Below are 23,986 nucleotides of genomic sequence, written 5' to 3' on the forward strand. Positions count from 1 at the left end.
ACCTGTCAATTACCTTCGGCCCGGGACCTTTGTCCATTTTTCCCCTATCAATCGTCCCAAAAACAAAATTTTTTTTACGCTACAGACGGGGGCCTGATGCATGCGGGCCCGCGTTCATTTCCAAAATAAAAAAGGGTTTCAAATCGTTCATTGTTCTCGTTTTTTAAAAAAGGCTATTCTGTCGCTTCTGCTACACAGAGCTTTTCTATTGTAGTTCTGTGGGTTTCTGGTATATTAAAATATATAAAAATATTTTAAAAAATATATTATAAAAATATATATATATATAATATATATAAAAATTTTACTTTTTTTTTTTATTTCTATTCGCCATTTCCCGCGATTGCGAGGGTTTGCGTTTTAAAAACAGAGGACTGGGCCCCTTTTAGGGAATATCCTAAACCCGGCCCCTTTCCCGTTCCTTCTTTTGGAAATTTAAAAAAAAAAAAAAAAAATAAAAAAAAAAAAAAATAAAAAAAAAAAACGAAGAGGGGGGGGAATTTTTTGCCCCCCCCCTTCCCCTTCCCTTTTAGCGCCCTTTACGACAAGCAGGGGGAAAACGTGGGAAGTTTTTTTTCTCCCCTATATATATAAAATATATATTAAAATATATATAATTTATATAAATATATATATATAAAAATATATTTTATTGGCCCAATTTATACCGTGGAGGTTAAAGAAACCCCCAAAGGAAAAAAAGAAAGGCAAAGAGCCCCAAAGGGCTGTCTGCTTCCCAAACATCTTTAAGGTAACGAAGCATAGCCCCGTTTTTCCCCGGTATGTCCTGAGAACAAAGTGTTGGGGTTTGGCCCCACGACCAGGGTTTAAACCCTGAACAGGAGGGAAGGCAACCAAAAAAATTTTATTAAAACACACAAAACACACACAACCCCAACCACCAAACACACACACATACACCCCACACTAACACACAAACACACAAACACCCACAACCCACAAAAAAACAACACCCCAAAACACCAAAACAAAACCCACAAAACCCCACACACACACACACACACACACACACACCGCGCGCGCGCGGTTTACCATTAAAGACCGAAGTCATAGTTTCCCTTCTCCCCCAACCCACTTGGTTGGGAAGACGGGAAAGGGGAAAAAAAATTTCCCCTTTAGTTGGGGCAGGTTTGGGGATTGGGTGGGGGGGGTGTGTGTGTGGGGTGTGTTGGTTTTGTGTGTGTGTTGGGGGAATGCTTTACACTCCGTTTAACCCCCCAAACGTGACATCTCTAGGATTAAGACCTTTGGGCGTGTGTGCCACCAAACCCCCCCCCCTTTCCCGAAAAAAAATTAATTTTAAAAAACCAAAAACCCTTTAAAAAAAAAACCTGTAGTATAATTTTTCTTTTGTTGGGGTGTGTTTTGTGTGTTGTGATGGTTGGGGTGTGTTGTGTGTGTGTTGTGTGTGTGTTGTTTGTGGGTTCATCTTTGGGGTCAGTTTTAATTTCTCTCCCTTCCCCCCTCCTCTCTCTCCTTTCCACCCCTCCCCCTTCCCCCTCTCTCTCTCCCCTCTCTCTTTTAATGAAACAATTTTACAAAAAACTGACTAAAAAAGGGGCAATATTTAAATTTTTAAAGACAATTTCCCCCCAGCTTCGAATAGAGTGGGTCATTTGCCCTTTTTTTTTTTTTCCTTCTTTTTCGAGCAACAAAAAAGCCCCGGGTTTCACTGTGTGTATGTGTGTGTGGAGTGTGGTGTGTGTGGGGTTGGGGTTTTCGCTCGTTTTTTTTCGCGCGCAATATACCACCAAAAATTTCCCCCCCTTGCCCCCAGGCAAAGCCATCAATTTTACATATAAAAGCTTGAAAAATTTAAAGCCCTAAACCCCTAAATTACATTTTTAAAATCAAAACCCCAAACCCCCAAAGAAAACGCCAACCCGGGAAAGGGAAAAAGCCAGCCTGTAAAAGAAAACGCCCAAAAAAAACCCGGGGAAAAAAAAAAATAAAAAGCCAACCTGTTTAAAAAAAACGCCCAAACCCCCAAAGGGGGAAAGCCAACCCCCTAAAAGGGGGAAAACCCCCAACCGTAAAGGAAAAAAGCCCAACCCGTAAAGAAAACGCCAACCCGTTTTAAAAAAAAGCCAAACTGTAAAGAAAAACCCAAAAACCATGAAGATGTTTTCCATTTTGGGAAAAAAATATACGAAAATTAGCGGGAAAGAAAAAAACCGGGGAGACCATAAAACCCTAAACAAATCCAAAAAAAGAAAAAAGAAAAAACCTATAAAAAAAAAAGATTGAATTTAGATAAAAAACGGGAAGCTGTGAAACACACAACCCGCTACGGAAAACGCAGATTTATAAAAATGACGTAATCTCAAAAGAAAAACCCCGAAAATTTGATGGGAAAAGGGGCGAGCCTATAACTCAAAAAACCCACCCAAATTTTGGGGTTTTGGGAAAAAAAAAAAAAAACTATGAGAAAATTCACTGAAAAAACGGCAACACAAAAAGAAAACGCAAATTCATCTAGAAAACGCGATCCTACAAAGAAAACCGGAAACCCAAAAACAAAAAAAGACAATATTAAAACATTTGGAAAAAACAGATCCTTTTTACGAAATTTCTCTCAAACTTTTCATTAAAAAAAAAAAAAAATTCCGCTCATAAAACAATTTTCATTTGGGGGAAAAAAAAAAAATTTTCAAATTTGGGCAGACCAAAAGACCAAAAACCCACACCCACACACCCCAAAGTCCAAGTACTCTATTTCCCAAAATTAAATTTCAGAAAAAGACATCGCATTTGGGGAATTTTTGGGCCCCGGGACTTTTCGTTATGATTGGCGTTATATTGACTGGATTATCGAATGCAAAAAGGGAAAGGGAAAATATTTCATTTTCTGATAAATCCCCTCTCCCCTCTTCCCCTCTCTCTCTCTCCTCTCTTTTCCCCTTTTTCCTCTCCCCTCTCTCTTCTCTCCCCCCGGGTCTTCACTCTCCCACTCTCCTCCCCTCCCCTTTTCCTTCCCTCGTAAATTAACACCCCTTTTTTACTTCCCCCCGTAAGTACCCGTTCGTACACTCTTTTCTCACTCCCCTGGCTCCTCCCCTCCCCTCTCTCTCTCTTCTCTCTCTCCTTTTCCCCTCTCTCCCCCCCGCCCACCCCCCTGGCGTAATTTAAAGTGAGAAAACCCACGAGCCGGGGGCCCGGGCCGGGTCGCCCGCGTTTGAAAACACCGGTCGTAAACACACACACCACACACACACAACACACCCACACAGGGGAAAGGAGGGAGGAGGGGGGGGGGGGGGGGAAGGGAAAGGAAAAAGAGAACCGGGGGGGAAAGAAGGAGGCTTGGCCCCCCCCCCCCCCCCGGGAAAAGGGAGAAAAGGAGAGAAAGGAGAGGGGAAGTGAGAGGGGAACTGGGTTCGCCCCCTCCCCCACAACAATCGGGGCGAGATCGCCCATAATAGGGAGTTTAATCGGGGGAACCAAATAAACAAAGGGGGAAAAAACTCGCCACTGGGATATGAAGTTTAAATAGTCCCTTTTGCAGTGGGTATAAAGGGCCCGTAGGGTCATTTACCACTGAGGTGGATTGACGTGGACAGTACACTATTGAGGGGGGGGGGGGGGGCTTAGGCTGGTAAGGACGAATAAAACATTGTGCCCCGCCCCCCCCGCCCGGGGGGGAAAGGGGGGGTGGCAATATGGGGCCCAACCCCATCTCTGTACTGCCGGGCCCCCCCGGAAACTTGGGGGTTTCCCGCCCCGCCCCTTCAAAGGATAACCTAACATCCGAGAAAACAAGACCCCCACCCCCCTTTTAACTGGCCCACAACGGAACTAAAAGGGAGGAACATTATTTATATCTTTTTCCCCCCAATTTTAACTATCTTTAATCTATCTTACTATCTATTATCAAACTATCTTTTCTACCCCTAATTATATTATTTTTAAAAATTTTATTTATAAAATTTTGTTTTGTGTGTGTGTGTGTGTGTGTCCCAGACACGATTAGGGGGGGAATAAAATATAAATAAAAATACTTGACCCCCCAGCCAAGCTCTTTGTTACCCCAGGGAAAACAAGAGACAAGAAATGAGTTTTCCTCTATTGAACCCGGGTAAACCGTTTTGCATCCAGCCCAAATGAGGGGTTAAACCTCTGGGTGTGTTTTTAAGGGGTTTATTTGACCCCAAAAACGAAAGGGTTGCTGCAGGCGAACTTTCCTTGAGTGTGGGCGGGTTTTGTTTACTGTCGTTAACCCTCATGTTACAGTCCCCTTTAAATTTTTTTAATCGGTTTATTATATCTTTATCCCTGCCCCCCAGGGGTTTGCAGTCGGCCGTCGGGACATGAGGGCCGTGAAAAAAGAATGAGCGTGATGGAGGGGGGGATTTAAAGAAATAAAGGGACGGGATGAAAAGGGCACTTAAAGGAAAATGGGGGGGGGGGGCAAACAAAAATGGGCCGTAAAAGTAAATGGGGGTTGTAGAAAAAGGAGTAGGCGAAGGAAGTGAGTGGCGTGGAAGAAGGGGGCCCCCAAGGGAAAGGGGTTACAGGGAAGAATGGGGGGGACGTGAAGGAAAAGGAATGTAAAGGGAAAACGGGTTCCTGGGGGAAAAAAAGGACGTGAAAAAAATGGGTTTAAAAACAAAGGGATATAGGAGCGGGGGTTTAAAAAAATGGGTTACATGAAAGGTTTGGGTAAAAAAAAGGGGGGGGCCGGAGCGTTTTGGTATTGTTGCCCTTTAAATCGGCCCTAAACCTTTATAGGGGAAATCATTGAAAAAACCCTTCGGCGTGTAATTACAGACTGTAATCGTAAGACTCTCCGCTCTGCCTGTGGTCATCACAAGAAAGGTCAAGGTCACGGGGGTCAACCCGTGAAACGATGATCCGGAATGAGGTTAACGAAATTAATCTTATACGATGGACGAGTGTTGTCACACGCGTCACACACACACTCACTCTCTAACCTCTCGAAATGGGGAAAAGGTCAAGCTCACTTGGCCTTAGCATATCTTAAGGAAAAAGGTCCGAGGGAGTACATGGGTCAAATAAAAATTCAAAGCTAACCTGACCCACTAGATCGCAGTTTCTGAGGGTCAACCGGTCCTGGACCATGTAAAGGATCGAATGCCCTGACCCGGTTTGGGATTCGCGAAACGCTTTTCCATCGAACGCAATCATGCTTGGTATCATGTGGCGGATTGGCTACACCTCCAACTAAGTATGGAGACGAATGGGGTCACAAAAGTACAAAGGCAGGAGGCCTCCTAGATCATTCTTCCGTAATCTAGGTCCCCTGACTAAAGGATGGTCTTAGAGATAAACACCCGTTAATATTTTTGACTTCCGCCAGGTGTTCTGTAATCCAAGGCCGCCCGCGTCCTTTCCCAAGTAGCAGGGAAGTGATGGACTCTTTAGGAAGTACAGGGATACAGGCGCGGTGGCTTAAAAATTCATATGATATAAAGGAACTGATAGGAAAAGATAAAGTGATACAATAAATGAGAATGGAGGAGATAAAGTGACACAATAAATGAGAATGGAGGAGATAAAGTGATACAATAAATGAGAATGGAGGAGATAAAGTGACACAATAAATGAGAATGGAGGAGGATGATAAAAGTGCTACAAAACAAATGAGACATGGAGGAGATTAAAGTGCCATCAAAAAGAGTGAATGGAGGAGTGATATAAAAGTGATTTACAAATTAACAGAGAATGGGTGAGATAAAGTGGACACAATACGTGAGGAAAAGGCGGAGATAAAGTGATACAAACAAAAGAGAAAAGGAGGAGATAAGTGATACAATAAATGAGAATGGGGAGAAAAAGTGACACAATAAGTGAGAGAGATTGGAGGAGAAATTAAAGTGACACAACAAATGAGAATGGAGGAGATAAAGTGCAATATAGGAGGAACGATATCAACACACAAAAATAAAGGATTTTTTAATTTTTATAAAAAAGGGGTGGGGGGTAAAAGAAGAAACCACCGAGAGGGAGGGAGAATATGAGCGCGGGGTTGTTTTTTCAGGCAATTATCATCAAATGTTCCAGAAAACTGGGAATCATTTATGCGAGCAAGGCGGATGGAGAGGAGGAACAGTACAGAACCATTTCGAGACGAACAAGATTCTGCCACTGCACCCTTGGATTCGCTGGAAATGGATATATACATGACCACTAATTGTCCAAGCGTTACGACGGTCACCCCCATCCCACCACTCTCCTCCTCTCCACTTCTCCAACCCCTTCTGCCAAACCATACCACAACCAACCTCACATCCTTCCCCCACACCCATGATGCCAGGAGCCACAGTTCCTACATGAGGCGGGAGGAAGGGGGGAGGAAACAGGTTCCAGGGGGAGCGGGGAAGAAGAGAAGGAAAGAGAAAGCAACAATGTATCGAAAGAAATGGGTGTGGACTGAAGGACAAGAGGAAGGAGGAAGGAAGCAAGGAAGACATGAGAGGAAGGGAGGAGAGCAATAATGCGGGTATTAGTACTAGTATTTAGCAGTTAGTAGTAGATCGTAGTAGTTAGTAGTAGTAGTAGTAGTAGTCGAAGTAGTAGTATAGTTTTAGAGGGGACGGAGGAAGGTGAGAAATAAAGTCTGTATGGGATTCGACAGCCCGAACGCAGACAGGGAGGTAAGGGAAATCTTTCGGCAGGAAAGGGGGGGGGGTTTGACCCTGCGACCGTTTCGGGGAGAACCCAAAATCTGGGGGCGGGACAGGGCATCATCACTACACTCCCCAGTATGACAGCTAAGGTCTCATCATCACTACACTCCCCAGTATGACAGCTAAGGTCTCATCATCACTACACTCCCCAGTATGACAGCTAAGGTCTCATCATCACTACACTCCCCAGTATGACAGCTAAGGTCTCATCATCACTACACTCCCCAGTATGACAGCTAAGGTCTCATCATCACTACACTCCCCAGTATGACAGCTAAGGTCTCATCATCACTACACTCCCCAGTATGACAGCTAAGGTCTCATCATCACTACACTCCCCAGTATGACAGCTAAGGTCTCATCATCACTACACTCCCCAGTATGACAGCTAAGGTCTCATCATCACTACACTCCCCAGTATGACAGCTAAGGTCTCATCATCACTACACTCCCCAGTATGACAGCTAAGGTCTCATCATCACTACACTCCCCAGTATGACAGCTAAGGTCTCATCATCACTACACTCCCCAGTATGACAGCTAAGGTCTCATCATCACTACACTCCCCAGTATGACAGCTAAGGTCTCATCATCACTACACTCCCCAGTATGACAGCTAAGGTCTCATCATCACTACACTCCCCAGTATGACAGCTAAGGTCTCATCATCACTACACTCCCCAGTATGACAGCTAAGGTCTCATCATCACTACACTCCCCAGTATGACAGCTAAGGTCTCATCATCACTACACTCCCCAGTATGACAGCTAAGGTCTCATCATCACTACACTCCCCAGTATGACAGCTAAGGTCTCATCATCACTACACTCCCCAGTATGACAGCTAAGGTCTCATCATCACTACACTCCCCAGTATGACAGCTAAGGTCTCATCATCACTACACTCCCCAGTATGACAGCTAAGGTCTCATCATCACTACACTCCCCAGTATGACAGCTAAGGTCTCATCATCACTACACTCCCCAGTATGACAGCTAAGGTCTCATCATCACTACACTCCCCAGTATGACAGCTAAGGTCTCATCATCACTACACTCCCCAGTATGACAGCTAAGGTCTCATCATCACTACACTCCCCAGTATGACAGCTAAGGTCTCATCATCACTACACTCCCCAGTATGACAGCTAAGGTCTCATCATCACTACACTCCCCAGTATGACAGCTAAGGTCTCATCATCACTACACTCCCCAGTATGACAGCTAAGGTCTCATCATCACTACACTCCCCAGTATGACAGCTAAGGTCTCATCATCACTACACTCCCCAGTATGACAGCTAAGGTCTCATCATCACTACACTCCCCAGTATGACAGCTAAGGTCTCATCATCACTACACTCCCCAGTATGACAGCTAAGGTCTCATCATCACTACACTCCCCAGTATGACAGCTAAGGTCTCATCATCACTACACTCCCCAGTATGACAGCTAAGGTCTCATCATCACTACACTCCCCAGTATGACAGCTAAGGTCTCATCATCACTACACTCCCCAGTATGACAGCTAAGGTCTCATCATCACTACACTCCCCAGTATGACAGCTAAGGTCTCATCATCACTACACTCCCCAGTATGACAGCTAAGGTCTCATCATCACTACACTCCCCAGTATGACAGCTAAGGTCTCATCATCACTACACTCCCCAGTATGACAGCTAAGGTCTCATCATCACTACACTCCCCAGTATGACAGCTAAGGTCTCATCATCACTACACTCCCCAGTATGACAGCTAAGGTCTCATCATCACTACACTCCCCAGTATGACAGCTAAGGTCTCATCATCACTACACTCCCCAGTATGACAGCTAAGGTCTCATCATCACTACACTCCCCAGTATGACAGCTAAGGTCTCATCATCACTACACTCCCCAGTATGACAGCTAAGGTCTCATCATCACTACACTCCCCAGTATGACAGCTAAGGTCTCATCATCACTACACTCCCCAGTATGACAGCTAAGGTCTCATCATCACTACACTCCCCAGTATGACAGCTAAGGTCTCATCATCACTACACTCCCCAGTATGACAGCTAAGGTCTCATCATCACTACACTCCCCAGTATGACAGCTAAGGTCTCATCATCACTACACTCCCCAGTATGACAGCTAAGGTCTCATCATCACTACACTCCCCAGTATGACAGCTAAGGTCTCATCATCACTACACTCCCCAGTATGACAGCTAAGCTCTCATCATCACTACACTCCCCAGTATGACAGCTAAGGTCTCATCATCACTACACTCCCCAGTATGACAGCTAAGGTCTCATCATCACTACACTCCCCAGTATGACAGCTAAGGTCTCATCATCACTACACTCCCCAGTATGACAGCTAAGGTCTCATCATCACTACACTCCCCAGTAAGACAGCTAAGGTCTCATCATCACTACACTCCCCAATTAGATAGCTAAGTCTCATCATCACTACACTCCCCATTATGATAGCTAAGGTCTCATCATCACTACACTCCCCAGTAAGACAGCTAAGGTCTCATCATCACTACACTCCCCCAAGTAAAGCCTCTGGCTTTCCATACATTCCTACTCAACATTTCCTCTCATTCTGTACCCACATTCCACATTTTCTTCATCCAAGCTTTCCATTCATCTTTACAACACTTTCCTCGTGTTATTTGAAGAATAATCCATTGTTTATAACTCACAGTTTTCTATGTACAGATACGTTACAAGTGCACTCATGGGGTGGTGATGGCCTGCTTGCCCCAAATACTACAACAATAAGCGCTTCTGGATCCGTGAAGCGCGGTTGTGACATCGTGGTTCCCCAAGGGCGTCAAACGCGTACACCTCTCGCTACCTTATACCTCTAGCATACTGGCCTTGTTCTAAGTCTCTAGGGAGATGACGGCAGTTGCGAGCTGTATCACACAGCCTTCCATTACCATGACTCCCCCTCACTATGACCTACTCTCGGTTGCTCTGTTGTCTGTTGTTCCCCCCAGCACATAACGTCGTCATAGTCCATCATAGATCATCTGTTCTCTGGCTTCCCTGTGTAACATCCACGCCATCTGTGTGCTCTTTTAACCCTCATGTACTTCCCTTGTACTTTCATGTATTCCCAGGTACTCATACACCTCCATGTACCTCGTCTGTCATGACCTGCGACCTTACATGTTATAACTCCTATGGTATACTTCCACACTCTCATATGTACTCCCGTACCCTATGTATCTCGCGAGATATTTGTGATTTACAGTATTTGTTGTCACCTCGTTATCCTGACCTTCGACCTATGACCTGTGACCTTTATAATATAGGTGGTCATGACCTCGTCTGTCATGACCTGCGACCTGTTATAACTCTGACCTTTGACTCTGTATGACGCAGGCTCTGACCTTGTTTCTTCGTGACCTGTGACCTATATAGCACAGACTGTAGCCTCGTGGCTTTGACCCACTGTGACCTGGGCTGTGTGACCCTGCGGCTCTAGGAGGGAAGAGCTGATGGCACACGGAGCATTGAACGAAGGGGTCCTTGGAACGGAGGGAGAGGGGAGTGGGCTTGAGAGAGAGAGAGAGAGAGAAGAGAGGTCACCCTAAAGAACAAGTCACAGGTCACCCTAAAGAACAAGTCACAGGTCACCCTAAAGAACAAGTCACAGGTCACCCTAAAGAACAAGTCACAGGTCACCCTAAAGAACAAGTCACAGGTCACCCTAAAGAACAAGTCACAGGTCACCCTAAAGAACAAGTCACAGGTCACCCTAAAGAACAAGTCACAGGTCACCCTAAAGAACAAGTCACAGGTCACCCTAAAGAACAAGTCACAGGTCACCCTAAAGAACAAGTCACAGGTCACCCTAAAGAACAAGTCACAGGTCACCCTAAAGAACAAGTCACAGGTCACCCTAAAGAACAAGTCACAGGTCACCCTAAAGAACAAGTCACAGGTCACCCTAAAGAACAAGTCACAGGTCACCCTAAAGAACAAGTCACAGGTCACCCTAAAGAACAAGTCACAGGTCACCCTAAAGAACAAGTCACAGGTCACCCTAAAGAACAAGTCACAGGTCACCCTAAAGAACAAGTCACAGGTCACCCTAAAGAACAAGTCACAGGTCACCCTAAAGAACAAGTCACAGGTCACCCTAAAGAACAAGTCACAGGTCACCCTAAAGAACAAGTCACAGGTCACCCTAAAGAACAAGTCACAGGTCACCCTAAAGAACAAGTCACAGGTCACCCTAAAGAACAAGTCACAGGTCACCCTAAAGAACAAGTCACAGGTCACCCTAAAGAACAAGTCACAGGTCACCCTAAAGAACAAGTCACAGGTCACCCTAAAGAACAAGTCACAGGTCACCCTAAAGAACAAGTCACAGGTCACCCTAAAGAACAAGTCACAGGTCACCCTAAAGAACAAGTCACAGGTCACCCTAAAGAACAAGTCACAGGTCACCCTAAAGAACAAGTCACAGGTCACCCTAAAGAACAAGTCACAGGTCACCCTAAAGAACAAGTCACAGGTCACCCTAAAGAACAAGTCACAGGTCACCCTAAAGAACAAGTCACAGGTCACCCTAAAGAACAAGTCACAGGTCACCCTAAAGAACAAGTCACAGGTCACCCTAAAGAACAAGTCACAGGTCACCCTAAAGAACAAGTCACAGGTCACCCTAAAGAACAAGTCACAGGTCACCCTAAAGAACAAGTCACAGGTCACCCTAAAGAACAAGTCACAGGTCACCCTAAAGAACAAGTCACAGGTCACCCTAAAGAACAAGTCACAGGTCACCCTAAAGAACAAGTCACAGGTCACCCTAAAGAACAAGTCACAGGTCACCCTAAAGAACAAGTCACAGGTCACCCTAAAGAACAAGTCACAGGTCACCCTAAAGAACAAGTCACAGGTCACCCTAAAGAACAAGTCACAGGTCACCCTAAAGAACAAGTCACAGGTCACCCTAAAGAACAAGTCACAGGTCACCCTAAAGAACAAGTCACAGGTCACCCTAAAGAACAAGTCACAGGTCACCCTAAAGAACAAGTCACAGGTCACCCTAAAGAACAAGTCACAGGTCACCCTAAAGAACAAGTCACAGGTCACCCTAAAGAACAAGTCACAGGTCACCCTAAAGAACAAGTCACAGGTCACCCTAAAGAACAAGTCACAGGTCACCCTAAAGAACAAGTCACAGGTCACCCTAAAGAACAAGTCACAGGTCACCCTAAAGAACAAGTCACAGGTCACCCTAAAGAACAAGTCACAGGTCACCCTAAAGAACAAGTCACAGGTCACCCTAAAGAACAAGTCACAGGTCACCCTAAAGAACAAGTCACAGGTCACCCTAAAGAACAAGTCACAGGTCACCCTAAAGAACAAGTCACAGGTCACCCTAAAGAACAAGTCACAGGTCACCCTAAAGAACAAGTCACAGGTCACCCTAAAGAACAAGTCACAGGTCACCCTAAAGAACAAGTCACAGGTCACCCTAAAGAACAAGTCACAGGTCACCCTAAAGAACAAGTCACAGGTCACCCTAAAGAACAAGTCACAGGTCACCCTAAAGAACAAGTCACAGGTCACCCTAAAGAACAAGTCACAGGTCACCCTAAAGAACAAGTCACAGGTCACCCTAAAGAACAAGTCACAGGTCACCCTAAAGAACAAGTCACAGGTCACCCTAAAGAACAAGTCACAGGTCACCCTAAAGAACAAGTCACAGGTCACCCTAAAGAACAAGTCACAGGTCACCCTAAAGAACAAGTCACAGGTCACCCTAAAGAACAAGTCACAGGTCACCCTAAAGAACAAGTCACAGGTCACCCTAAAGAACAAGTCACAGGTCACCCTAAAGAACAAGTCACAGGTCACCCTAAAGAACAAGTCACAGGTCACCCTAAAGAACAAGTCACAGGTCACCCTAAAGAACAAGTCACAGGTCACCCTAAAGAACAAGTCACAGGTCACCCTAAAGAACAAGTCACAGGTCACCCTAAAGAACAAGTCACAGGTCACCCTAAAGAACAAGTCACAGGTCACCCTAAAGAACAAGTCACAGGTCACTCTAAAGAGCAGGTTACAGGTCACCCTTAAAAACAGATGACAGGTCACCCTAAAGAACAAGTCACAGGTCACCCTAAAGAACAGATCACAGGTCACCCTAAATAACATCAAACGAGGTCAAAGACCCTAAAGACGACGTCACGAGTTCACCTCACGGATGCAAAATTTGGGGTTCACAGTGAGGGCAAGAAAAGAAAAAAAATCAGGGTCACCACGAGCAAAAAAATAAGATAAAATCTAGGGTAAAAAAAAAAAAAAAAAGAGTCCACCACGACCAAAAAATAAAAAATTAGGGTCACCACGAGCAAAAAAAAAATATATATATATATAGGGTCACCACGAGAAAAAAAAAAATACATATATAGGGTCACCACGAGCAAAAAAAAAAATACATATATAGGGTCACCACGAGCAAAAAAAAAAAAAATATTTGGGTCACCACGAGCACACCCCCCCCCCCCAAAAAAATATCAGGGTCATCACAAGCCAAAAAAAAAAGAAAAGAAAAATTTAAGGGTCACCACAAGCACTTACGTCTCGCCCTCAATCATTCACCAGGACACCAGAAGTTCAAAGACCCCGGGAAGCAAGCAATTCGTGTGATGGTGTCCGGTGTATATATATAAATATATATATATATATATATATATATATATATATATATATATATATATATATATATATATATATATATATATATATATATATCGATTTCTACTGCATATAATGATTCAATCTATACATCGATCTCTACTGGATTTAATGCTTCAATCTATACATAGATCTCTACTGCATTTGATGCTTCAATCTCCTAACTGGCCCAATACAGAGCTCTTCTTTCTGGTGTGGTAACTCACCACGGGCGTGCGAGTATGGAAACAAATAGGCTATATAATATGCTATTTGGTATAGCTTGCTATGAGGAGGCCAGCTTCCGTTCCGACGAAATTCATGGTAAAAAGATTACTTTCATGAAAAGAAAATGAATCTAAAAGTCATGAAAATTAAGGCAATATTAAGGAAAAGGCATTAATGTATCTCTTTATACTTTCAGGAAAAGAAAATGAATCTAAAAGTCATGAAAATTAAGGTAATATTAAGGAAAAGGCATTAATGTATCTCTTTATACTTTCATGAAAAGAAAATGAATCTAAAAAATAATGAAAATTAAGATAATAATAAGGAAAAAACATTAATGTATCTCTTACACACACAAAAAAAAATGAAGATAGTGACATTATGAAGAATCTAAGACTAATTTAGTGCAGTATCAGTATGCTATAGTGGGTACTGAGCTGTGGACAAACATGGTGGGAAAAGGGTTAAATTCTTGATTGCATTTCACTCGAATTTAACATACAATTAACAGTACGTGCTCGACCGGCCATCCCTCACTTCGCTGCAGATCCAAATCGCAAAAATTAATGGGGGACAGATAACGCTCCAGTGTCTCTAATGGTTTATGGGGGAGGGACTGGGGGGGGAATGGGGTGATGGACCCATTCCATGGTATCATGGCGGAATAAGGAAGGGAAGAGCGTTCTTGTCACGTAAGTCAATTATTGAGCTTAAGTCTATGCTTGGATTAATTCTCCCCTTCACTCCGTTTTCTGTGAAGTTTATACTGCTGCGTTGCGACAAGATGGCCTCGTGGTTCCCTCCTTTCCATAACGAGGGTTCCTTGCTAGTCTTGCTCATCCAGGTTTCTAGAACACTGACCCCTGCTCTATTTTCGAGCCTTAGACTAACCCATTCCACCACCTTTGTCCTCGAACTAGCCGTTATCTTCTTAACCCCTCCCATCCCTAGACCCTCAAACTAGCCAAGAGCTAGCAGTCTCCCCCCCCCCCCCCCCCCCCCCCCCCCCCCCCCGACGCCAACAGACTAGATAGTTGCTAGTTCTGTCTCTAACCACGTCTTCGCCTCGGAATCGAACCCTTATCTCATGGTCTGTGGAGGTAAAAATTAATACCTTTTCGACATCTGAACCATCCATCAAATACCATACATATATATATATATATATATATATATATATATATATATATATATATATATATATATATATATATTCACGTATCCTTTATGTATTTCAAATCATTTATTCTCACTGATATTGCGTTCATAGTTCTTATATATCTAAAATTGATAATGATTCTACGTTCCATACGATCTAGAATTTTTTAGATTTCGTGTCCAAGTCATACAAAGCCGGACGCTCTGACCTACTCAGCTGCACCACAAATATTCGTCGCCTCTTTTACCTGTGGCAATATAAAAAAAAAAAGGACTGTCGTATGCCACAACCCGCCACAAACAGGCCGCTGTATCTATCAAGTTCACAACCGGGTCGCTCTGTCTCTGTGACATATGCGCCTTTGTTATCTTTGCTTTACTTTCCAGGTCACGTCAATGACCTCTCTCTCTCTCTCTCTCTCTCTCTCTCTCTCTCTCTCTCTCTCTCTCTCTCATGCACATATGTAGATGGTAGGCAGCCCCTGACCACGGAGGTATACATTTACCGGTACTACCCGCCTGAAATATCGGTAGGCTTCGTGATGGCTGCGTGGTGAGCCGGTACTTCAGTGGCTGTCAAGTTTCGCGCCTTTGGCCCAATTCGCTGTCTGATCATTCTGCCTCACCCCCACACACACACACATGGGCTGTGCTGGCTTTCAGTCCACAAACATACAGTCAGTCTCTCCATTTTACGCATAATAGCTGACGACAATTCATCTGCTCCACCCTAAACTACGCCTCACCTACCTGGTCATCCACCATTCCGAAAGCTAACGTAACAAAGCTACAAGCCACACAGAATACATCACTCAAAATCACTGATTCCTTAACAAAACACAAACAATGAACGAACACCTGCACAACGAAACGAAAGCATCTCGAATTAAACCCAATGTACCAAGCCCGACAGGAAATTCTTTGAAACAGCACAGCTCTTCTCTTACCCAAACCTCTTCATAACCTCCCACCAACACCATCCCATAACAAACACAGCTTTGAAAATGCGCACACCCACCTGAAACTGCACTCCCCAGACTTATGCGATTATGCTTAACCGCGTCCTGGATAGAATCCACCTTCCCAGTGGTACAGACACCGACCCATACTGGCCGAGATGCAACCTTCACACTGGTGTCACACTTAAGCCTCAGTTCTCCTGCACTCGATCAACTAGCGCATAACATCCCACTTCTCGACCTGTGTTCCCGCCCAGTGGACGTGGCTAGCTTCCTGAGCGCTGCAGGAATCCAATAAAAGGAGATGCTAGGGCAGGAAGGTTAATATATATATATATATATATATATATATATATATATATATATATATATATATATATATATATATATATATATATATATATAAAGCTCTCCTAGAAACTGCAATACAAAACTGAAACCATTTATAATAGAGTAAAATGTCAGAAATTAATTTCGAGTAATAAACTGGTTTTATGATATCAAATTTTATTCCATTTCCATTTTCTATCTCCAATTTCACTTCCATTTATGTTTTACGATTTGTATTCAACACGCAAAAACGTTTTTGTTTCTAATCCTTTGGTTTATTTTTATGTTATTCCGTAATCATTCCTCTCTAATGAAATACATCAATAGATATAGATCAAGTCTGTTATCTATCACCTGTGACGTTTATCGCTGATGTCTGGTATTTCTGTCGATCGTCTTTAGATCATTTTAAATGTAATGCAGACGTGTATGTATATACATGTGTATGTGGGTGGGTTGGGTCATTCTCACGTCTGTTTTCTTGCGCTACCTCGCTAACGCGGGAGACATCGACAAAGTATAATAATAAAAAAATAAAAAAAGATAATATGTATATATATATATATATATATACATATATATATATATATATATATATATATATATATATATATATATATATATATATATATATATATATATATATATATTGTCTTCATTATGCAAACGTATACAAACTTAGTGCAAAGAGTCTTGGCTGAGCCACGAACACGGTCTGGGCTTTCACGTTAATCTAGTACTCAAGATGTTGACGTTCTTGCAAATCTCCTGCGACGCGTTCTTTTCCTCCTTTGGCAGCAGCAGCAGCAGGAACAACAGCTCTTTCTTCCCCCACCACCGTCTCCCCGCCCGCCCTACAGGGTAAGGACTGTCGTTAAAGAATCATTTCGGCTACTGACACCCCGTCCCTGATGGATGTGGGAGGGCGGTGGAACAGGAGGAGGAGGAGGTAAGGGGAGAGGAGGAGAAAAAAATATACATCCGTGGTGCGAGGTATTTTCCTGGTGGAGGCGTTCTTTTAGGATTTAACATTCCGAGAAACACTGTTTATAGCGATTCTTCCTCTTCTTCTTCTTCTCCTCCCCCTTCTTCTTCTTACTTCCCAGGTAAAATGATTATCATGGAGGCTGAATTATTGCTCTGTTTCGTAAATTCCTTTGGAATTTTTTCCGTCTCTTTATCAGCCAAGATAATCACACTAGAATTAAAAGATCTTATCTCCTCTCGTTTCTTTCTTTATCTTATCACATTCCTTCTCACAATGAATACATTGTGTTCTTCGAGGGCTCTATTTTAACACAGCCCCTCGGCACAGGAGCTCATAACACAGTGTCACAAGACAAGGACTGTGTGTCCAAACGACCAAATTTGAGTTAACTGACCCTTCAATGGTTAGGGTAGCTGGTTTGTTGGTTGGTCTGGCTTGGTTGGGCTTTAGACCAATCGAGTACCACGATCGTTAAGGTCGTCAACATCATGTTATAACCACCAGTTGGATAAATCATGAACACCTAACTCAGATGTTCAATATACACGTAATTCTAAAAGGACGAGACACAATCCCTAATGTATATATATGACCCTTGACTTCTTTTGGTCTGTGTATACAAAATCACCCGGTCCTATACAGCTGAGCTATCCTCGCTTCATCTATTCACAGTAATATAAAGGATTTATACATTGTGTATGCACAGAATTCTTCCTCACGAGAACCCTCAAAATATATGACATATACCATCTTCCAGGATGCTAAAGAACGTAAGGTAACTTCCCGTGAAACATACTGACAAACTACAGGTTATTCATCTGTGAATCGTATCTGATTACCTTCTAACTTGTATCAAAGGTAATCTGTGAGTTTCTGATTACCTTCCACTACCACAAACACCCTCGAAAGGACCCATTGGTCTGTTTCTACTTGTCTTCCTCTGTAGCTACGAAACTACCAAATCAGTCGAATATTCAGCTTATTATTGTGTGAACAGCATTCTCACCGTGAATGAAAGTTGCTGCAGATGCCTTGGTGCGTGTATAGAGGCTACGAGGAACCCATATATTACACCAACCTGGAGATTTTACCTCCTGGAAACAGCTGGCTGATTTACTGCCTCATTTACACACACACACGTTGGCAGATTTACTCACATTGGGGCTATGCATCTGCAGTGTAGCAAAGGGTAACTGATTGGTTCATTGGTTTTCAAAATTTTGCTGTGTATGGTTCGAGTCTATGTTGATTTAAAGTGACATTATTATTATTACTATTATCATTGTCATCAATATCACCATCAGTATCATTATTATCATCGTAATAATTTATCATTATAATCATTATTATTATTATTATTATTATCATTATTATTATTATTATTATTATTATTATTATTACTATCATTATTATTATCCTCGTCCTTATTATCATTATTACTATCATTATTATCATTGTCATTATCATCGTCCTTATCATTATTATCATATCATTATTATCATTATTACTATTATTACTACTATTATTATTATTATTATTATTATTATTATTATTGTTATTATCATTATTATTATCTAGACATTTTCTACCACCTGATTCATACAATATATATTCCCTTGCTCGTCTAAGGGGAGGCGAGGATCGTACACAAACCAGTGATTCACGTTGATATGAAATTACAATGAGGGGGGAGAAGCAGGGTGGTGTTTCGTTGGGTTCGAAACCGATTCGGTCGGCGAGTGGGTCGCTGACACGAGAGAATCAGCGACGCAGGCTATAAACAATGCACTGTTTCACTGCTTCGGTTGGCGGTGGCTCTCACGGCTTCGAGAGCAGTGCCAGGGCACAATTTCAGAGTAATTCGTACGTTTTCAATCGACTTGAACGAAGCACACGAAATTCCGTCGAAAACAGTCGACCCTGTGCATAAGCAGTCGAACGTGTATATAAAATAAGTCTAACTTATCTATAATCAATATATGTTGTTTATAAACACTATATCTTGTTTATAAACAATGTATCTTGTTTATAAACGATATGTTTTGTTTATAAACAATATATCTTGTTTATAAACAATGTCTTTTTTAAAAACAATATATCTTGTTTAAAAACAATACATCTTGTGTATAAACAATATATCTTGTTTATAAATATCTTGTTTAAAAACAATATATCTTGTTTAAATTCGATACATCTTCTTTAAAATATCTTGTTTATAAACAATATATCGTTTACAAACGACATAACATGTTTATAAACAATAAATCTTTTTTTAAACAATATATCTTCTTTATAAACAATATATCTTGTTTAAAAATATATCTTGTTTACAAACAATATCGTCTTCATAAACAATCTTGTTTACAAACAATATCTTCTTCATAAACAATATATCTTGTTTATAAACAATCGACCCTTTCTAATAACAGTTACTGGCCCGGGCAACGATGAAATTTGGCGTCGCAAACTGGTCATCATTCACTTTCATGAGTTCATACAGCAGTGCTGGTGGCCATGAACGAGTGAATAATGTATTGGGTAGTGACGTGGTGTGTGTGCGTGTGTGTGTGTGTGTGTCACGAGACTTCCACCAAAATTACACCTATAATTTGACGCGATCAAAGATTCATGACCAAGTTACCCACCATTTACTCACGTGCTGAAACGTTGTGAATCACCCACGGACATTCACTTTTCTTCATCTCATTAGTACCACATACAGAACGGTACGGTCTCAAAATTTGAAGCCTGAGGGTACGGGGCACTGAGGTACGACGGTACGATGTTTGGCCCTCCTTCAGAAAGAGAGAGAGAGAGAGAGCGAGACGGTATACGACCGTCGTAACTCGAGGATCGTACCGTCGTACCCCCACGTCTCGGTAACACATACGACAACATACCTTAGTCCTAGACACCTCTCCCTCACTGTCCCACGGTACCATGGGAGTGTCCTGGGCGGGGCTGGTAACCTCTCCAGTGCCTACCTAGCTGCCTGGCTGTAAGAATGCGTGTCCTGTAGTGGTGGGTTATAATCCTGGCCACACACAACCCTGGAGGGACCTCACGTATTCCTTGATAGACGGGCGGAGGAGGACGACCCGTGTGGGTGTCTGAGAGAGAGAGAGAGAGAAAAAAAATTGCTCAAGGAATGTCAGTTCAGTAATCATAATAAGAATACTATAACAACAACAACAATAATAATAATTATAATAATATTAATAATAATCACAACAACAACAATAATAATGATTATAATAATAATAATAATAATAATAATAATAATAATAATAACAACAACAACAACAATAATAGTGATAATACTAATAATAATAATTAATAAATAATACTAATAATAATAATAATAATTTTTTTTTTTTTTTTTTGCTTTGTCGCTGTCTCCCGCGTTTGCGAGGTAGCGCAAGGAAACAGACGAAAGAAATGGCCCAACCCACCCCTATACACATGTATATACATACGTCCACACACGCAAATATACATACCCACACAGCTTTCCATGGTTTACCCTAGACGCTTCACATGCCTTGATTCAATCCACTGACAGCACCTCAATCCCGGTATACCACATCGCTCCAATTCACTCTATTCCTTGCCCTCCTTTCACACTCCTGCATGTTCAGGCCCCGATCACACAAAATCTTTTTCACTCCATCTTTCCACCTCCAATTTGGTCTCCCTCTTCTCGTTCCCTCCACCTCCGACACATATATTCTCTTGGTCAATCTTTCCTCACTCATTCTCTCCATGTGCCCGAACCATTTCAAAACACCCTCTTCTGCTCTCTCAACCACGCTCTTTTTATTTCCACACATCTCTCTTACCCTTACGTTACTTACTCGATCAAACCACCTCACACCACACATTGTCCTCAAACATCTCATTTCCAGCACATCCATCCTCCTGCGCACAACTCTATCCATAGTCCACGCCTCGCAACCATACAACATTGTTGGAACCACTATTCCTTCAAACATACCCATTTTTGCTTTCCGAGATAATGTTCTCGACTTCCACACATTCTTCAAGGCTCCCAGAATTTTCGCCCCCTCCCCCACCCTATGATCCACTTCCGCTTCCATGGTTCCATCCGCTGCCAGATCCACTCCCAGATATCTAAAACACTTCACTTCCTCCAGTTTTTCTCCATTTAAACTCACCTCTCAATTGACTTGACCCTCAATAACAATAATAACAATAATAATAATAATAATAACAATGATAATACTAATACTAATACTAATACTAATAATAATAATAACAATGATAATACTAATACTAATACTAATACTAATAATAATAATAATAATAATATTAATAATAATAACAATAATAATAATAACAATGATAATAATAACAATAATAAAAAACAATAATAATAATAATGACCCAAATGGCTTCTTCCTAAGTAATACGTGGATCCCCCGACCGACCACACACACCACAGCCAACATCCCTCGATGGTGAACAACAGTAGCCATGTTCACTCAGGAGCAAACCTTGCCTTCCTACCTCAAGTCTTCTCCTGTCTCAGGTCTAGGGTGACGGTGTCCCACGACGTCCTCCCACAACACACTGCTGGGAAATACTGACCTTGATGCCCAGCCCTTGACCTCAGAACCCCCTCTGGGGGGGGGGGGGGGGGGTCACTGGGTATTCCGTGGTTGAACTGGGGAAGGTAACAGCTGTACAACCGTACGATTGTAGTTAAGCCGTTTTGGTCAAATTTCTTAAATATATATATATATATATATATATATATATATATATATATATATATATATATATATATATATATATATATATATTGTTTATAAAGATCTTTTTAATTACCGTAATGTTCGAGATTGGTTCATATGTTCCGTATTACGTCAAATTAGTTTTCTTTACATCCTGCTGTCAACCATCACTGTGTATCGTCATCGTCCAATTATTCGTATAATAATTCAACGTCGTCATAAGGTCACCCCTAGCCAGCTACCTGACGGTCGTATTCTTTCTTCTAGAAAACGGGTGGCGGGCGTCCTGAGACTTTGATATAGAAAGAATTAATAAGCTTCTGAGGAGAGGTAGATAGACTGAGATAGATAGATAGATGGATAGATAGAGGCCGATTCTTCTCCAGTAGAGGGGAAATTTCTTGAGAGAGAGAGAGAGAGAGAGAGAGAGAGAGAGAGAGAGAGAGAGAGAGAGAGAGAGAGAGAGAGAAGAGAGAGCAGGTTTGGCTAGCTCAACACAGGCAGCAAATTCCCGACACACACACACACACACACACATACACACAATGGCACCAACTCCCGTTTTCTCTTTTTTTTTTTTGCCAAAAATCTAAATTTCACAATTTTTCTCGTTCCGAAAAATCTTATTTCACATAAAGGAGATCTTTACGCCCTCGTACACCGCTACACAATGGAATATGTGTTGTTGTTATTTGAAATGGCTTTATTTTACATATCTATAATTCTCACACCGTGGTGTATCCTACGAGGCTTTGCAAATATTTGCCCTTACAGATGAATCATAATTTTCAAACTTTTTCTTTTATTTATCTATTTATTTATTATCTATTTATTTATTTATTTTTTTTTTTTTTTTTTTTTGGGGGGGGGGGCAGTATTGCCACAGATATAGGCCAGCCAGGGTCATTAAGGCCGTCATTGTCAAGTTATTATAACTTGAACAACTTAATGCCTTCAAGATCATTCTTAAGTCATGTACTTCAATCATAGAAGGAAGTATTTATTTAGATTTATGTGAACTCAAATCTAATCTTAACTAACCAGGTCCTGTTATGAAGACACAAGACTCATGTAGGAAGAGGTTAGTATTTCGGTTCGCTGTCATTAGCTTATAATAGGCAAAAATGTGATATTAAAACCCCCTAATTTCTTTGATAGGTAACACTATCAAAATGTTTTAGGTGCATCCTTACCTTTTAAGGCTAAAGGTTTGAGTGTCGGACGGAGGTCCTAATCAAGCCAAATCATCGAGGCCTTTGAAGCACTGAGGTCAGGCCTTTGAAGCATTGAGGTCAGGCCTTTGAAACATTGAGGTCCAGGCCTTTGAAGCATTGAGGTCAGGCCTTTTAAGCATTGGGGTCAGGTATTTTAAGCATTGGGGTCAGGTCTTTGAAGAATTGAGGTCAGGCCTTTGAAGCATTGAGGTCAGGCCTTTGAAACATTGAGGTCAGGCCTTTGAAACATTGAGGTCCAGGGCTTTGAAGCACTGAGGTCCAGGCCTTTGAAGCATTGAGGTTAGACCTTTGAAGCATTGAGGTCAGGCCTTTGAAGCATTGAGGTCAGGTCTTTGAAGCATTGAGGTCAGGCCTTTGAAGCATTGAGGTCCAGGCCTTTGAAGCATTGAGGTCCAAAGTATGACTTTGAGCCATCGAGACCAAACCCTGAATCATCGAGACGAGGCCTCGAATCATCGAGCCTGAAATGAAACAAAATAGAATTAAATTGTGAAGAAAAAAACATTTTCCGAGTTCTTAGGGTAGAAAAATCTTACTGTCATGAAGTTTTTCCGGTTGAAAAATCCCACATTCTACGATTTTCGTGGTTAAAAAAAATCCCAATTTCTAAGATTTTCGTAGTTAAAAAATCCCACTTTTTAAGATTTTCGTGGTTGAAATAATAATGATAATAATAAAAATTCCACTTTCCGAAATTTTCGCAATAGACGAATTGGCCCCAATTCCTAAACTCGATTCGCGGTAGACGCAGTCCATTTTCTAAAATCTGCACCGCAGAAGAAAAAAAAAAAAATCCCATTTTCTAAAGTTTTCGTCGCCAGGTGGAGAAGGAGCTAGATAGTGTGGCGCAGCGGAGGCAAGAGTCCGGTGGCATCAAAGGGCGGGAGTGCGGCAGGTTATGCATACTAACGTGGACCATCCTGCCGGCTGGGATACTCAGGGGAAAGTTAACGGTATTCGCGTCGCAACTGACT

General features: G+C 42.1%; 1 long non-coding RNA gene across 2 annotated transcripts in view; it reads right to left on the minus strand.

Moving 5' to 3' along the window:
• Nucleotides 1–22,985, minus strand: part of LOC139756354 (uncharacterized) — an 80,149-nt gene extending 57,164 nt beyond the window's left edge. Inside the window, exons 1-2 of one of the 2 annotated variants that reach the window (XR_011714327.1) lie at nucleotides 22,971–22,985; nucleotides 20,008–20,133 (exon numbers count right to left, since the gene is read on the minus strand). This is a non-coding gene — a long non-coding RNA (uncharacterized lncRNA). Of the gene's footprint in view, nucleotides 1–20,007; nucleotides 20,134–21,550; nucleotides 21,628–22,970 lie in introns of those variants that run through there. The other variant, XR_011714326.1, reaches the window with a different exon arrangement.
• Between the last annotated feature and the right edge of the window lie 1,001 nt (nucleotides 22,986–23,986).

Source organism: Panulirus ornatus, chromosome 21, assembly GCF_036320965.1.
Source record: "Panulirus ornatus isolate Po-2019 chromosome 21, ASM3632096v1, whole genome shotgun sequence".
Taxonomy (NCBI): Eukaryota; Metazoa; Arthropoda; class Malacostraca; order Decapoda; family Palinuridae; genus Panulirus; species Panulirus ornatus.